General features: G+C 32.7%; 2 protein-coding genes across 7 annotated transcripts in view; one reads left to right on the forward strand and one right to left on the reverse strand.

The window, feature by feature from the left end:
* Positions 1–19,503, reverse strand: part of LOC132705608 (nephrin-like) — a 635,291-nt gene that overhangs the window by 274,864 nt on the left and 340,924 nt on the right. The gene's annotated exons all lie outside the window — the stretch shown is intronic.
* LOC132705619 (uncharacterized) overlaps positions 1–19,503 on the forward strand; it is a 146,105-nt gene that overhangs the window by 36,671 nt on the left and 89,931 nt on the right. The gene's annotated exons all lie outside the window — the stretch shown is intronic.

Here is a 19,503-nt window from a genome sequence, read left to right on the forward strand (position 1 = left end):
ACCGACTTTAATTTTCATCTCCTCGCGTTTGTCAGACGCACAAACTTATACTGAAAAATGGTTTCCCCAGAACCTTTTAAAGCGACTTGATATTATTGAAGAGTCCTTTTGGCTGAATAATATTTTTCGAAGAAAGGCGACATTTTTCAGTTCTCTCTAGAGGCCGAGAAAAATTGATTTTATAAATCACAAATATAAGGGATAGTCCATTCATCTATCGTTTGGGAGGCCCAGTTTTTTGATCAATTTTCAATAAAGCTGGCATCCAATTATAACGTCCGCTAAGTATTCCATGGTATTATAGGCTTTTTCTTGATTCAAATACAGTTTTGTGGAGTTTGTGACTTAACTAGCTTTTCAAGAGGATATCAGAATTCAACTGAAAGAGAACAAATGTCTTTGTGTGTTTTCTAATAATTTGAGGTCATGCAGTTCTTGAACTCCTAATTGGCCTGTCTGTCTACTTAGGTTTGCTTCTGCTGTTACGTCAGTAAACTAGTAAAGATACTCTTAGGCTGGCATCAAACATAGATTAGAGTAATTGCTTTTAGTAGACAAGATTACTATTAATAGCATATTATGCCACAAGTTTTGTAAATGAAACTTCAGTGCTAATTTATGCACAAGTGGAGCGGGTGTGTAATAAATGAGTGTCTGAAGATAATTCTTAAGCAATATATTTTTTTTCTGAGAAATCAGAAGTAATAAGCTTCAAAATATGATCTGTGTTTTAGCATTTCGTTATCAGACAAATTAATTCGGAAAGCAATGGAAACAATTGCCGCTTTCTATTTTCCCAATAAACTCTAAAATTCTCATCTGACGCACTTTAGCGGTGAAAGGATATTAAAGCTACCAGAGAATGCGCCAAAGGCCATGTACGACAGAATGACACATTTTTTGGATCAAGAAAACATTATATCGAATGTGCAATATGGTTTCCGTGTTGGTTACTCAACGGAAACGGGGACTAATGACCTTGTCCAGTATATCTACGACAAACTCGACATGGGTGAGACAGTTGTGGGAGTGTTTTTTGATCTATCGCGCGCTTTCGATTCCTTAGATTTGAATATCATGGCAAAAAAACTAGAATGCTTGGGGTTTCGAGGTAACATCAATAGTTGGATAATATCATATGTGAAACACAGGAAAATAAGGGTCAAAGTGAATGGAATATACTCGGAACCGTTCAACATCAACTTAGGCACGCCCCAGGAAGGAATCTTAGGTCCACTACTTTTTCTTCTGTATGTGAATGATCTTCCTGAGTTCCTCAATAGCAACTGCCGCGTTTTTATGTACGCGGATGACACATCCATCTTCGTCTCTGGAAGGGAAGCTCAGGAGTTGATCAATAGGTTCTCTAGTGTTGTGGCACAGTTTGTTGATTTTTGCAAACAGAATCATTTGATCATAAATTTGGAAAAAACAGTTGTGATCGAATTCACTGGTCAATATGTTAAATCTCTGACCAACCTAGCGTTCAGCTTTGCGGGTTCACGCGTGGAATTAAACCACACAACAAAGTTTCTCGGATCTTACATCGATGCCTTCCTAAAGTGGGACTACGACATAGATAGTGTTTGCAATAAACTGAACAAAACGTTTTTTGCAATGTTAACAATCAGAGATTCTTTCTTTGAAAGATCCTTGTTGACTTTCTATTACGCCTCAGCATACTCGTCTATTTCATATAATCATATAATCGTAAACTGGGGACAAGCGAGTGATGCGGAGAGGGTGTTCATTCAGCAAAAAAGGATACTTAGGTTGATTTTCAGACTGCCCCTGAGGCTACCCTGCAAGTATATATTTATAAAATATAAAATAATAATAGTGCCTTGCATATATTTATTTTAATTGTTCATCATCGTTCATAAACACAAGAAACGCACGGATGTCCACGGTTATAACACCCGAAACAGAGAACACCTTCTAAAGCCAAAACTGAACCACATGTTTTACAAAAAGTCGCAAAATTACGCAGGACCTTATTACTATAATTTGCTTCCTACAAGCATAAAAGAATTATCTACAAGACAATTTAAAAAGTGCATCAGAAAGCTTCTGTTAACCAATGCTTTCTACGACCTGAAAGAATTTGAAACATATATTATAGGAGTGCCCTGATGAGTTTAGTGATATTTTCTCCACATTTTGTCAATATGTTTGTACTGTTTATATATTCGTTTGTAACTGTTCTACACTGTACTGTTAAATGTGTGTTATCGTATTGTTAATATACATAATTCCATGTAGCTTTATACTACTCTATAATATAAATACTGGGCTTTGTGAATAAAAGTATCTATCTATTTATACAAAGTCATCATCATAATTTCGATTTTACTTTGTGGAGTCAGGCTTTTTGTTTCCATTCAACATTGATCTGGGCCCCCAGGATCAGACAAATAGAACACAATAACTCCAGACTGTTAACATATAGGCAAGTGGCATTTTCAATACTAATGATTACCATAAATGGTACTATTTTATTAGTCGTTACGATAAGAATTGGAACAGCTAAAAAGATTCTCGTTGTACCGGGGCAACTCAGTTTCCTAACACATAAAAAGCTTAAATTTTAACAAAATATGTAGTAATTCATAAAAAATGTCTGGCCCAACGTGAACATCTGCATGCATTTTACACAGTTCTCTAAACTGTGCTGTGTCTTATGGGACTTATTACTAAAAAATAGAGCAAAGTAGGTGATATAAAATTAAAGAAAATTTTGTATCATCCCCGAAACACGTCATAGTTCTTATTGATTATAATATAAATTCGGGTTTGCAGAATTCGCAGAATTTAATCCGGAATCACCAAAATGAGTTACTTTTCGGCATTAAATTTGCAAATAAAAAAATATTCCAAAGAAAACCGTCAAGATCCTGCAAAATTGGTGTTTAATGTATTCTCTTTTTAAAGCACTAACGCTGCTACATCACACACGAAGATTGATAGGCCAATCACGTTCAAAAAGCCAGAATCGCTTAAAAGCAAACAAATTAACAAGTTCTGTCGATCGTTAAAGAACACTTTACTGCGAAATTATTATAATATGCCGATTTGTATGCATTAACTATAGAGCCCAAAATTATAAATCCTTATTCAAAGTGAAAAGAAATTCGCATTTAAATTAATTTGTTTTTTTCCAAGGGATTTTAATATTCTCTTGGAAAGTTTTTTATGCCCCAGTAAAATCAAAAATTAATTCCGAAATTCCGCAAACTTTGGAATGGAACGTAAAGGAAGTTTCAGTTGTAAAAATAATTCGCGGTATGCAACCGTTGCGTTGCTCGTTAGTTCACTATCCGATCTTTTTATAATAAACCGGATGTGAAAAGTCAAGTAGCGTAATAATTGATAAAAGGTTTGGTTGAAAAGTCCAGTATGAATTCATATGAATGAATAAAATTATAGAAACATTATGGGCCCAAAAAATTATGAAAATTAGTATTGAGCTGGACGTTAGTATTCCGGTCAGTCAATCCAGTGTGAATAAACCAAATCAATGATGAATAAAAATTGCTAGGTGTTTTTATATTTTCGCGCAAAACTATAGCCTCGAATTCAATAAAAAGAGGTATTATAACTCGAAAGAAACACTGACACAAAAAAACAATCATGTAAGAATATTAAACGCTAGAACAAATATTTGCGGATCCAACGCAGAAAAGTTTTGTATATGATAAATGAATGATGTCATTGTCCAAGAACTTTACCAGAAACGAATCCCAATTAAGATTAAAGATACATAAAGGAGTTTCTCAACAGGGGAAGTGGAAGTGATAAAGGTAGTACATTAATCTGAAAAAAAAGTTAAATTTATATAACTTTAAGGATTTATAGCGAATCTGTGAAGCATCGAATCCCATGGCATTTTGTTACAAAATAAAACAGCCGAGATCCCCAGAAAACTTCGCAGCTTTTACGAGGACTTTGTTGGCAACTTGATCAACATTACTTTTGGGATTTCTATGTTTTCATTAATGGGTATAAAGGTGTCATAAATATTATACTAATCTTTTGAACAGAGATAAGGTAATTTTTTAATAACACCGCATTTTTAAATGCCGGGCGAGTGAACGTTAGAATTTGGAGCTGAATTTACCTACCTTTGTGTTGTCTGATTTAATTTCTAAATAAATTACTTAGGTCATATTCTGTTGTTTTCTTTCTGTAACGCTAGTGCTATTGTTGTACTATACTAAACCTTTAAGTGATAGCAATACATAAAATACATCGAATAATATTCTTTCCTCCACGTTCACAATAACTATTTCAAATAAAGTCTAAACACATTATTGATGTTGTAAATTTAAATTAGAAATGATTACTAGATGTAACAAATCACCATCGTGAGTATAACCAACTTTTTATCTAAGTTTGTTGTCTCATAATTGTAGTTGACGATCAATATTGTTTCTTCGTAGATACGCTATCTTAATAAATTCGTTGTACATCGATTTACGTCACTAGATTGAAATACTATTTGTGAATAATTAACCAAACTAACTAACCATGTAACCGAAATACATTTACTAGATATTGTCAACTATAATTAATTAGTTCTGAGTCTTTAGGACCGTCGTAAGCTCTACTTCGCTCAGATCTAAACGAGTTTAGAAGTTTGACATTCTATAAGCCTGTGTCATGTATGGGGTATGCTTCCACGACCCTTAATCCAGAATTTACTATGAATGTTTTGGATAAAAACATAAGTGAATTTTCCTATTTTGGTTTATTTATTTAAACACTAAATTCCAACCATTACCATTTCTATATCTACGCTCGCGGGCCAGAAGCACAGCTTTTTTTATCCTGCATTAGACAATGACAGCACAATGTAAATTTTTACCGACATTTAATAACGACGAAAAGTTTATTAAATACAAAACCATAGGATAATTACTCAGTTACATAGATTTTTTTGGAAGATGAGAATCTCTAATGTTTTCGGTTTGAAATTGCAAAACTATCATTGCTTTTAAATAGTTCAGATATCGCTTTTTCTACGAAAATATTTATATAATATAGAAAATATCGCCTTTTATTTAAAAATTCTATATGGCATGCTGGTTTGGGTGAATTGTTAGCCCCTTTCTTACAACATAAGTAGCTAAAGTGAAACTTAATTAATATTAACGGCTGTTCCCTAACAAAATTTATCCACGACTAGAGACGCGAAAAAAGCAAGGAAAGAGGAAGAGACGCATGCATTAATTTTTGGTATTACTCTACTTATATCCAAGTGACAAGCATTAAACTTAATTTATATCATATTTCGTTAGATCGTAATAATGGTAAATGGATTACGTACCCTCTTAACAATATCGAAAAAGCATTTTCTCATAACAATTTCGATCCGAAAGTAATCATTGTTCTTGGGGAAAATTTCGAAACGGTGATGTGGAAATATTTTCTTTAAATAAAGCGTGACAGTTATGATATGAAACGCGCGGTACATCTCATGAATAATTCAGGTTAGAATCATAGCCAATATGGGATACGTGTTGCTTCTTCCTTCTAAATTGGTAAATTTATATATAACGCATGTTGCCATATTTTACTCTGGCGTTTGCAAACCGATTTTATGATGAATTCTTTAGACGTGAATCATCGATGCCAAACGCGTTTTCCGGCGGTTTCAACTTAATCAATATTTTCTGGAAAGCAACAAAGATATGTAAAATGACTGACTATCTCTGAAACGAAAGTGTTGGGGGAGTTCCAATAATAGGATATCTGTTATATTTCTTAAATGATTTTCGACATTTTAGTTCTTAAATACGATAATGTATCCAATTGATTTGTGACCGAATTGGGGATTAAACCAATTTTTTTTTTATGAAAAAGCTAGTCATAGTACAAAATATATGAAGACATGCAGGTGACTTTGCATCCTTCGAAGTACTTGTACAAAAAAATAAGCATCTTACATTTGCATTTTATTAGTTAAATTAGAGACAATTTCATATTAATTACAAACCCTTAAGTGAACATGCTTCACAAAAATTTGTTCTTTCGATCATTTATGATATATTAAGGGCCGTCTAGTTTTAAATATCACTCAGCCGCTTAAAATCATTTAACATTAGTCCAACGAAACGGGAATTTGTATACGATTAATTATATAAATTTTTGCGCGTATTCGGTTATTGTTTGCTTCCTTTTTCAACGCTGATCAAATAAACGACCCTTGAATATAACGATTTAGAAAGCCAGGTTATTAATCTGTGGTCGTCACTTCGCCATTATTCCTCCTGTCGTTACCATTTAGGTTACTGTGACAATCAAATCACCATTTCTGGAACCTATATTTTAAATCGTTCTTGTCTAAAACGATGTCTAACCCATTAAAACAAAACAACGCAATTAAACTCCAGCCGGGCAGTTAGAGGAAGCTCAAACTTTATCTTAAAGTGGCTTTAAAATTATTAATTAACGGCCTCACAGCCACTTAATATTTTTATGTAGTTGCCGCATTTTATCTCATACTTTACTACTTCATAATGAAGCGGCCAGTGTTTCATTAAAATTTAATAAAACATTTTTGAAGTTGGGCTCGGATAAAAGAACTGGTTAATTGTACACTTTTACGGCGGACCTATTTTTTACCAGCGATTTATGAGAGATGGCTATCTTTATTGCGGGCTAATTTTTGCCAAACACGTGCTTTGTGTTTCGTGCCTTTGCTTGGGCTTCGTTGTTGTTTGGTCCTTTTGCTTTCTTAATTTAGTTCGCTTATTTCGCTTGGATTTATAAAATGAGATGATAAAATATTGAATATGCTTTCGTGCATATATACATTGAAATTACTACTACTACAACTACTAGTCAGCCATCGGGAGCTCTAATGTATTTCGCACTCAATAAGTTTGTGGTTTCACCAATCACCTGCCATCGATAGACGCACATCAGTTAATGTTTCGCAGTGGGTGATGTTTTTCAAATAAATTTGTTAGATTTAGGGTTGTTGAACGCTTCAAAAAAATTCAGTTTCTCAATTTTTTTCCAATACTATAGTCAACCCAATAATTCCTTTTGTTCTGCCGCTTTCTGTTTCGATTTTTTCTTCACTGCATATTTTGTCGCGATTTGAATACTTAGTGTACAGGGTACAGGTTTAAGAGGGGCCTATACCTTATCTCGAAATTTATGGGCGTTCTAAAAAAAGTTTAATTACAAAAGTTGTTTCCAGAAAAATTATCTTTAATTGTTTGTATTATTTGAATTATCACAGGGTGTAAGTGTTAGTGGAACATTCAATATTTTATTACACTTTTAAATACCAAATTTAAAAGACGAAATACATAAATATTATATTAACTTTTAAAACATTTTTCAACATTTGTAGTATTCTAAATTAAAATATTTTTGTCAAATACGCTGTCTTGTGTTTCACAAAATGTAACCTATTTTAATTTTTTAAAATAAAACACCCTGTATATTTAATATTAAATGTCTTCCCTTAGTTCAAATACCGGTAAATATTTAGAAACATTTTATTAGAAAATAAATAACTGAATTATTTTATTTAATCGTTTTAATTTAATTAAATTAATTTTAATAAGTGAATTCTTAAATTAAAATTTTAGACCACCGATTGTGCAAAATATCACCATCGTGTAGCCAGCAAGGAGGCCGGATTTAAACATACTGGACTTCTTTTTGTGGGGCACTTTAGAAGAGATAATATACAAAAATAAACCTATACAAGATTTTGCGTTACAACAACAAATTAAATGCGAAGAATTAAATATTATTATTAATTCATTATTCAAACTGCCGGAGATGTGGAAAATTTGATATATAATTATCAATTTTTGAAAAGTTTTGTCAAATATTACTGTTTTAAAAATAAAATAATCCATTATTTTTACAGTACTTTAAATAAATGATCATTGATACAGTAATTTCAAGAAAAAAAGGTTTCAGAATTAAAGTTAATTGGGTTAATATTGCCTCAGAATCCATAAAAATCGTCAATAAATTCAAAACGATCCATCGCGGACCAATTTTCATATGTATCATTGAATTCGTCTTTTAGTGGGCTATCCGAAAATGCAAATATACAGGGTGCTAAAAAAATTGAGGGAAATAATATTTTGCGAAACCTGCAACATGCATATTTGATAAAAATATTTCTAATTTGAATATTGTCTGAGAACAAATATTAATTTCTAAAATATGTAATGAAGAAAAATGTTTTAAAAGTTGATACACAACGTAACAAAAACCTTTCCAACATAACCAACGGCACATTAGAGATCGCTATATAGATATTTACATATATCCTTGGATTCGTTTGTTAAAGAGGTGTTCAAAAATTTAATAAAATATTGGGTGTTCCATTTTAAAAAATATAACTTTATTTGACCACTGTGTATAATTGATAATCGAAATAAAACAAAAAAAAATTATAACATTCATAGATTTATAGATAAGGTGTAGGCCTCCTTTTAAACCGGTCGCCCTGTACATAGTTTATAAATAATTGATTCCAATTGTTTTTTTTTTATTTCCTTAATGAACGCAGGGTCTTATATTATAACAAAATAATTTTGAAGCATTTTTGGATGGGGGATCTTAAGCGAAATTATTGAGATTGAGATTTATTTATTAACATGATTATTTTAGTCATTTTTGTCAGCCGACTTTGTTACTTGCACTTCAGGAAACCGATATTAATATGCAATATAAAAAATTATTTAAATCTTTATTTTACTTTCAGAGGACTTATGAAAGATACTTATTTTCCTTTTTCGAATGAAAAGCAAAAATACAAATAATCGTCGATGATGACGTCTTTTACCAAATTTATTCAATCGTTTTGGCCCTCTTCGTGTCTAAATTTGGAACAGAAAATATATGTAAATATTTGCAACACTCGTCATCACGACGGGGGTCAATTTATTTTTTTAAATTGAGTTTCTCTGGCTACGGCTACTTTACGTTTCCCAAAATTCAAAACTGAATTATAAGTAACTAAATTAAATGGTCGTTTATCGCAGCTGCGTTAAAAATATTAAGTAACTGAAAATTAAGTTTAATTATAATAATAAGCCGTTCCAAGTAAGTCTCAGTAAATCTTGGAAAAAACCTAATTTTGAAATGGAATATGACAAAACTTTTTCATCGAATGCTTCATATTCAATATAATTTTTCAATATAAATGGTTGTACAAGTTTTGTGTCCAGAAAAATCTATAATAATTATTAAGTTTTTCTAGAAATATAATAATAACAAAACATGTAAGTACAAGTGTGGGTCTATCTTCTTTCCGTGTGATATATGAAACACGAACAAATTAGTTTAACCTTGATGCTATTGAGGAGAATTATAGACTTAATTAAATTAATTTAAAAAAAATTGGAAGTCGTATTAGACGTTCGACCATTGCCTGTAGTACATAATCAGGTTTTAGATTTATACGGTATCTCTCGTAATGATTGCTAGATGACAATTTTACTATTTGGGAATATTTTTCATGAGCAATTATTGCGGCTATCTCAGTAGTCAATTTCTTTAAAATGTCGTTCCAAACACTTTTTTTATCCACTTTTCACGTATTTACGACAAATTTTTAGAATTTTAAACCATAAGATTGGTACGTCACGTGAATGATGTAAAAATATACTTTTAGGATATCGGGCATGCATGAGCTAAGGCACATAAAAAATTGTGTGCTGTAGTTTTAACTAGCAGCCGGGATGGGCAACAAATTTAAAAGATAAAACACTGAACCAGCGACTCCAATAATAATTCCAAATAAATTTTTGGGTTTATTGCGAATAAATATGCGTCATATTGCCATAATTTGTATCTACACGCGACCATACCGTCCGCGTATGGACATTACATATTTATTTTATAGGTAAAATATTCCCACGCGTCCTTCCCCAATAAATTTCAATTTGGCTTGATTATTGGAAAAAATATCCGATGTTTTAAATAGTACCTGATGATGTATGATTTAGATACAAGAAAATACAAACGCTGTAAAATACTTTCGAAGAGGATAAATCTATTTAAATAATTAATGGTCGCCTTCCAAAAAAACTATGGATATACAGGGATATTCACGGTAAGTGTCCTATTATACGTTTATGGAGAATGACTTACGGTAAAAAACTGAAATATTGGTTATTTATGTAAGCGAATATAAGCTGCCTATGTAAAATATTTTTGACCATGCGGTGTTGCCAGATATACTCGTAACCTATATCAACTTTCGTTTTTTAAATGGAGAACCCTGTATATTATTACATTTTTAGATTCTGCAAGACATTCTGGAACTCTCTTATGCAATACCATACCTAACTTGAACATTTTCGGAAAAAAAAATGTGTTTTTAAAAATTTTGGCAACAAACAACCCGATATAAAATAATATTTTTTTCGCAACCCGTACAGCTAGACACTTGCATTTTTGGTTGCGTTTCACTAACACATTAACTAATAAATTCATTATAATATGGTATGAGAATTAACTTATTGCGTACAGGGCGTTCATAAAATAAGGCCCAATTGGCAATATGTAAAAATCCATGTTATGTTGGTTAGTTAGGAACACTCCTATTTGATGTTGGCACGTAAATGAGAAATTAATTTGCCATCTAAAAGTTCTAAACTATGGTACATCTATTTTCACTGGAAGTATGGACTTCGACTTTCCATTTACCTCTTTGCAAATATTAAAATAATACCACCGAATTAGCTCAATTTCTGTTTCTTTTGCTATTGATAAGGAACAATTTGGATATCGATTTCTTTCAACAAACAGCAAAGCTTTAATGACTTCTTCCAAATTACAAGCGAACGCAGGGTTATAGAAATTAAAACAGCTGAACCAAAATAGCTCCCGAGTCTGCCAATTTCAAACAAATTTATTTATTTATGAAAAGGGCCCCTAAACAATTTCCTAATTTCCGACAAAAACCTTTTAAATAAGGATCCATTTCCCATTAACATCAACTCTCACAATTGTGGAAGTGGCTGTATCGACATCAAAACTTCCTCCCTTTTAACTTTCGTCCCTAATTCAACCCCAGACTATCTGATTGGCCTCGAGCCAACCCTGAAATACCGGTGCGCCCGGCGTGACAATAGAGTTTACGTTCTTTTGTTCCCAAGGTGGTGCTGTATTTTGGTCAGTGGTGTCTGAGAGCAGAATTACTTTGTCGAACGAATTAAAATATACAACGCAAAAAAAGCTTTTAAGTACGCTTCTTAATTTTAAAAGGCAAATAATTAAATATCTACTTGATGAGAGATCAACACAGAAACTGAATGTCGATTGTGTGACTCTGAAGCACTTAAAATTTTGTATATCTACACCTAAATTTCCTATAACTTCCAGCGAAATTCAAGTAGGAATATGACTCTGGTAACTACGATATCAAGAAACATACTTCACGGGAAAAATACATCAGGGACAAAGCACAAGTTGCATACTGGTTAATTGGTACTTTAATAAATAAGTGTTTTATGAATTGGAAAGTGATGATATTTCCATCAGATTTAATACAAGCTATTCAAACAAAATTACGGAATAACATTTGACTAATAACGTCATTCATAATTTGATTAAACCTCATTCATGAGCAGAGTCATGAATCTTCATTTAAAATCCCAATTTATTTTAATCGGGGGGAAGAGACTTGCATGTTATACAAGAGACGAATCCAAGAAAAAGCTAGTCCAAAGACAACAGCAGAGGTTTTATAATAACTATTCATTCGTTCATTCCGTTTATTGCCACAGTTTTTGAAATATTGCACGCTACTGAACCATATTGAAAAACAAACTAAACAAGCGTAGAAATTGGCATTGGAAGCATCTTTTCAGGTTTGTATTATTGTTGCTCCGCCTTTCTAATGAATTTCATCTCGCGACGCAGATGGATGAAATTCTCTCATTGTGAGTGCAGACCAGGCCTTAACGAAGAGACGATTTGGAAACCACCGCTAGAGAACAATGTTAAGTCATTACGATTTACCTGTGACCTATTTTCCATTCACTAATTAATTTTTGTCTCCTGATAAACCACGGTTTCGCAAAATTATATTCCTTGGATGCTAACCTCGTTCACCCTTGCCGTCCTCATTTTTGGCTTAATGCAAAACGACATTCGAAGGTTTGAAAATTGTAGTTGTTTCAATTAGTTATATTTAGAATAAACTATCAGCTTGATCAGATACGCATCAAGTGGGGGATTATAAAAGCGGTATTTAGTAAACTCACGAACATATAAATACAAACAAAATCATTAAAAAATCATAGACATATTTAGAATATTACAATATATTGCTATATTTCGCTGTAAACAGCTTATTTAGTTTATGTCCTTCCGTAAAAAAAATGAAATTCGCCTAAATTTTTAAAAAATTGATTATAATTTAATTATTGTAAATTAAACATGCAGACATTCATTTGGATCATATGATCCTTAAAAATGTTTATCACAAAAAGTGCATGGTATTAAAACAATTGTAGATAGTGCTGTTTTGTTTTAAGTTTATTGTTTTGAGTTTAACTCCTTTTATTTTTATTATGCATTAGCCTTTATTCGTTCATTTCATAATTCACTTAGTAACGGTTGGAGATGCTAACCAAAATAATAGACAAAAAACAATAAGTACATGTACTTTCTTTTCATTTCCTTTCATTATTTTTACTTTGTTACCAAAATCATGTAAAAAATGTATGATAAATTTAACGAACACCAGTTTCTTTCTACCTGTTGACAGAACGAATTTGACACGCAGATCTAGGATGTTAACCTTAAATTCTTTTGAGTAAATTATCGGGTATGTTCTTAAGTTCTTAAATAAACATGTTATCCACATTTCAATAAATTTAAAATTTTATGCCGAGACAGGAACTGTAATCAGAGTGCTCGTAAAATCTTTATGAATAATGTATCCTTTATGTATAATGTAGGACGAATTTCGTATTGAAAACCACTGATGCACCTGCTCCTCCAGTCTGTAGCATGTTGGTTTAAGAAACACGAAAAATATGATACCAAATAAAAGTTCCGCGAAATGTTGTCTTTGTTATCAAGTTTACAACTTTTCGTGATATAATCGTAATAATTTAGGTTCCAGATACAAAAATCTTTATTAAAATATTTGAAAAATGAGCATTTTAAATGCGGAGCAAAGTTCTATAAATGACTTGACAACCGTCAAATACGATCCGTGGCTAAAATTTACCAGAGATGTCCGAAGTGACTCGCCACAGTGTTACGAAAAAACACATTTTTACAGGTCTCGTAGCTTATCTATGACGATATCGTATATACTTTTTTAGGTCTATCCTCCTTGTTTATTGAATGTTCAACTCATCGACAAGATTTGTGTAAAATATTTCATGAGATTAAAGACAATATTCAGATTTGATAATAATTAAACAATCATTACGCTTTTATTACAATATAGCATTTCTGATGTCATTTTTGTTTTTCCTTTTATTCCGTGGTTTGTTTTGTTTTATTTAATTTCAATATAAAATTCGTGTTAACATTAAAAAATTAAAATTCTTTCTATATATAACCAAAACCATTGAGAATTTTTGAATACTAAAATATTATTTGAGTTCAGCGAAACTGAACTGAAGTTTCCGATTTTATGTTGTACGTACTCTACATTGTATATGTTTGTACAATATTTTAGTTTTCTTTGCAGCCCTACTTATATAAACTAATTATACAGGTCTACAAAATTAAACTTTTTGACGGATGTTTTTATTTTGAAAACTGATTTTATATCATTTTCGTAGGGTGTAAGGTTTTTTGCAAATTTTTCAAGGGAAAAAACGATATTTCTAAAATACTTTATTTTTAATTCAGTGAAAAAAGTGGAATCCTAGTTAAAAAAAAAATGACAAAAAAATATTTATTCAGACTTTTTTGAATGAAGTCTTTATCTTTTTGCCAGCAAGCTGCATTGTAGTTGTCAGCCATCATCATTTCTTTAATGTCCTAGTGAAAGCTCTATCCCTGTTCTTCCTGCTCCAAGATTTTCAAGAAAATAGTACACTTTCAAACTCATATTACAGCTGAACGTTTTTCTCGATATTGGTCATTGTGTTTTAAAAATCCTTGTCTTTGCATAATGTTCCTATCTGCGGTCCAACAAAAATACCTTCTTTTATCTTTTATCTTGGCTGGAAATTTCTGGCACAAATATTTGAAACTCTGGAAATTTTTGTCTAGGGCTTTAATAAACTGCTTCTTTAAGCCAAGTTTGATATGAAGAGGAGGCAGTAAAACTTTTTTGGGGTCCACTTATACATTTTTGCTTCCAGGCTTAAGGTGTGTTCGAGAGGGCCAATCTATTTGAGTCCAATGTCTATCTTAATGTCTTCTTTCCATATTTATACGTTCTAAAACACTAGAAATACGCAACGCCGATGACAACAGCCGCGAACACAGTAGCACAACGACCAATACAACAAAACTGATAAGCAGGTTATAGCGCTGTATTCACACTTCTGCGCCACCTTTGTTGCTTTGCAGAGAAATCTAATATTATGCAGGGTTGCCAAATCACAATTAATTTCATAAAAATCAAGCCTAACATGGAACAAACGTTTTTAAGGTATAGAGCGCTATAAAAAAAATGGCGCGAAAAAGCAAAAATTTGGGTTTTTTTGGAAAAAGGGTTCCCAAAAATATACAAATAAGCAAACAGATTTTAAACATCAAAATCATTGTAGACCAATAAGAACCAATGAATTGATGAAATTTTATTAACATGTCGCTTCACGTTTTTCGGCAACGTATTCATCCAAGTGACAAATATAAAAACAAATTTTCTAAATTTTAATTAATCATGGTATCAGCAGCAACTTCCGAAATTTTATGGGTCGACAAGAAACTAATCAGAGGGCACGTCTTATTCAGAAAACCATCCGATCTGATTTATTTTGTATTTATTTGGGGTAAAAGGGTACGCCAAAATCGGAGAACTTTTATCTATAACTTTGATTTATGAAAGTCATAACTCTAATAATTTATGGAGGAACGTGCAACATTATATTCCAAGAAACACTGCCGTTCCAGGGAATAATTAGTGAATTTTATATCTAGGATTTCAATGTGATGCTCCGAATTTCTTTTACCTTTTCCTGGGTTTTGCAATACAGCTGCTCGCGTTAAATCTATCAAAAAAGTTTCATTTAAATGTGTTTTCCAAACTCGTATTTAGAGAAACAAAGCATTATTTATATAGATTCCAATTTTTTACTGCGACATATCTGGCCCAACTCCAATATTTTCGAGTCGTTTTCGTTGCTTTATCTTTGATTCCTTCTTTGCGTGTGTGCGATTCTGAAAAACAACTGCCATAGTATAATATGGTACCATGTTGAAAACCGGATTAAGCCAATTTAAAACGTGTTCAATATATCAATTGTATTTTGTAGTACGCAATATCGAACACAACCTATTGACGTTTTGTTATAAATTATTCTCAAAGGAAATCTTGGAATTTAAAATGATCAAGAAACATTTCCACGCTATATCACGCACACGAATACAAAACGGGACGTCCATGTTCTACTATTCTGCAAGTTTTATTGGCATGTGACGAACTGGGAATACGGATTCGGATCGCCTCGACGTGACCTCATCAACTCATTTTGGTTGATTTTAGTTCACCTGAAATTTGAAGTTGGCACCTTAAAATAGGAGAAAGTTGAAATTTGGAATAATTCAGTATTTTATATTTCCGTTTTACGTCTTTAACGTATAACATTTACTCAGGTATGGTCTGTTCATAGGTATAAGAAAGTGACCAATTGCTTTAGAATAATAGAAAATAATTTTATACCTACCTGTGTTTAATATTCTCTGGTTTGGTATACTACTTAGTTTAAGTTTGTTAATAATCATTCTTATTTCTTGTGTAATACAGCGTGTGTTGAATCGTGTGTGAATTATGCAAAATATGTGCGAGTCTAGTGTATCTCAGGAGATGCTCCGGTCCAAATGTAGAAAATACTATTCTATTGAGACTATGGAAGTTATAAACAATGATTATTTGACTCTCATTTAACGTGGTGTCAGCAAGCAAGCATCTTTAAAAGAAACGGCCACATTGACGAAAATTCCAACATCAACTTGTGGTGCGCGATTAAAAGTGAAGTGCCGCAACAAGGGGTATTTACAATCCCTGGTTAAAAAGTCGGTTCCTAAAGGGTGAGGAGACGGGCGGAAGACGTTCCACAGGACGGAGTTCCTGGGGATAAAGAAAGTCCCGTGATTATTATTGTTTCTTTAGAAATTTGTAGTGTTACGTTCAGTAAAAGTTTGGTAGTTTTCGAATTTTGTGCCTTATTTACCGCCGTAGAACCCACGATACACTCTCGGATGTCCGAGAGCATCTCAAACTGTATGGAAAATTGTGAATAATCCCATTTCAGCGAGGAAAAAAAGAAGCGATGCTAACATTTTCATGGGTGTAGATGAAAGTGATCAAGATATAATACGGCGTAAAAATTACCAGTTATACGAGGAACAAAGCGTGCCTATATTAGATATCTTAATTAGGAGGCTTGAAAATGATGAAACCGGTGTTAAATGTGGCAGAACTACCTTATGGAAGTGTATTCAACACATGGATTTTAGATTTAAAAATATTGACAAAAGGCAAGTTATAATGGAATCTTTTAGAATTCGGAAATGACGACTGGAATATCTAGAAAAATTAGGATTTACAGAGAAATATAAAGGCCAATTATTTACTTGGATGAAACCTGGTTCGACATTTATGATACCCCAGAAAAGGGTTGGGTTGACTCAACTGATGAGTGTAAAACAAACGCGCCATCAAAAAGAGGTAAAAGAATAACTATTTTGCATGCTGGCTCGAAAGATGGTTGGTGGACTTTCTCTGTCTGCGAAAAATATTAAAGATTCTTCTCTGGATTACCATGAAGACACCACCACTGATTTAAAAATAATTTGTAAGTTTATTTTAGATTTAAACACAAATACATACATAAATAAATAAATATTGTTAAATATCTTTCCTAAAAAAACCCAAATAATTAAATACTAAACAAAGTACGGACCTGTTCGGTAATATTTCATTCTTGCACCTTGCCCGGGTCTTTCCTTAATTCGTATCACTTTCTTATATCTATGAACAGACTTTATATGTGTTATATATAATGACCAAGACTGTCAGTCAGATTAATATTTTTATCATTTAGTTCAAGATAGCTGGAATTTATCACTTGGGCAAGCCAGTATGAATACTTTGCTAGTTGTAGGAGAACAATCAATGTAAGACATTCTATTATTTGACGGGTTATTAGAAATAGTAAATGACGGTGACTTTGAGGCAATAATGCAGATGAAAACTTAGGCCTTGCTACTAATTATATTATTGTTACGACTGAATCTGAAAGCTTTAACAAAGTATCAACTGAATATGATATTTTGAACTGAGCGTAATGAACATGCTCGAAAAAAAGACTCCCATTTTGATAGATAGTGGTTCCGCTATTGCATCGAGAAATCAAATATTCTTTGTAATTCAAAATCTCACTCAAGCTCGACTTGCAATAATTTTATAATCTTAACAAAAATTTTTTGAACTGTTGTCATTAGTAATATTACTATGCTAAACTGTTTTTTTGTACATTTCAGATAAAACTATGTATATTGGGTAGTCATTGTTCTTATTGGCAGATCATTATACATAGTGATCGGACTTCTCTAATTGCTAGTAATATAGAGAAGGATCATATCAAAAATGTCCAATAGGTAATCAGAGAAAGGAAACGATTAGACCTCCCTTGCAATTTTTACCCAATAAATTAACGGTCGAACGTATTGCCACATAAGCACAGAAGGTATTACAGACTTCTAAAAGTTTAATTTCAAAAATCCTTAAATGGTGCTTTTCCATTAACCACTGAACATTGTTTTTTTCTATTTCCTTGTCTAAAATACTCAATTATCCCCTGATCAGGCCGCCAGAAAGTGTCACTTTAGGATGTGAGGTTCGTTAAACACTGTCGACTTGGACAGTTTTGGCTACTTTAGTCACGGGTTTGGGAACAATCGGGTGTTTGTGTTTGCAAAAATGTACCCACAAGTAAAAGTATAATACGCCAACGCGATCGATTATGTTCGTTTCCCCTTTTCAGTGCCGATTTTGATTTATAGAATAATATTTTAATAATTAATATGTCATAGTGTTTACGCTAAATTTGTGTCCGCAAGATTTCTGGCAACGTCGCGATTCACAACGTTCACGAACAGCAATTATGAATTTGGAAAAGATAATTTTTACACCTGCTCGGGCGGTACTCTGGTGAAGTAGCGAAGTTTTGTTTTTATATCAGTAGGCTTGACGTCGTTTTTTTTTTGCTCAAAAGCAGGTTACTCATTAACTAAGTTCCGTCGAGGAATAAAACGTCTTTCGTGTACACTCCTTCTATTAATCCCTTTCTCCCTCCTCTTATACTTATTTAGTTACGAGCTGACTTAAGCGAATACACATAGCGTATGCCTTTAAGATTTGGGTATTTGAAGTATATCTTAACAAAGCCACTAGAAAGTGAGTTCTGTCATCCGCCATGATGATACTGTTGCCAAACTTCCTAGAAATAAAGACTAAAACATGATGTGCCAGAAATGACCCATAAACCTATGGTCCCGTTATCGGGTTGCTGCCTCTATTGTAACTGTGACGGCAAAAAATCAAAATGCTGGAGTAGAGTTTTTTCTTTTACTATGTATCAAAATTACCTTTGCGCTTTCCAGACGACAATACTGCCGTAATGCGGCCCTTTGTCCGGTGGTATATCGTTTATTCGGCTATTTTAAAAATCGCCGATCGAAGTCCGACGTCAGTGGAAACCGGCAACAAGGCCGGAAAAGCCACAAAAACTCACAGCACGTCAATGCTCAAACCATTATTTTATGAACTCTTCCTTTGAACGCAAAAGATTTCGTTCATCAGTTTCAGCTTTTGTGTTTAGTTACCGATAGGAAACGTTTTTATGTAGCCTCACAATTCTTTACATAGATTTTGTTTGGATGGGACCTGGCGAAATAATTTTTCAGACTCCCGTCGCTTTGAACATCAAAAGGCTCTTTTCAGGCACGTGTATTTTTGTTGCAATAATTGACGTTCGTCCCGTCGTCTCCGCATTTATCTTTGATGGAAGTTCGCGTCGTGAATACACTTTATGGGGAATCGCTTTGGACGTAATAACATTTTGTTAATTTAAATTTATAAACGATGCCGTGCCGCTGCATTAGTAATCTCTAATAATGATATCGAATAAGTACCCAATGTTAACAAAAAACCGTTTTTGATATTGCGTGCCTGTATTAGTGCGAAATATTTACGAACTAGTTTAGAAAAATCTGGATCTGTTTTATTTTCGTAGAACATAAAAAAACTTGCCTGTTGTAATTTTATTCAGAGATCACTCACTTTAGCATTGGTTAGTTTAGTTAATTTCAAGCAAG

The sequence above is a fragment of the Cylas formicarius genome, unplaced genomic scaffold (genome assembly GCF_029955315.1).
Source record: "Cylas formicarius isolate icCylForm1 unplaced genomic scaffold, icCylForm1.1 PGA_scaffold_10__41_contigs__length_53128322, whole genome shotgun sequence".
Taxonomy (NCBI): Eukaryota; Metazoa; Arthropoda; class Insecta; order Coleoptera; family Brentidae; genus Cylas; species Cylas formicarius.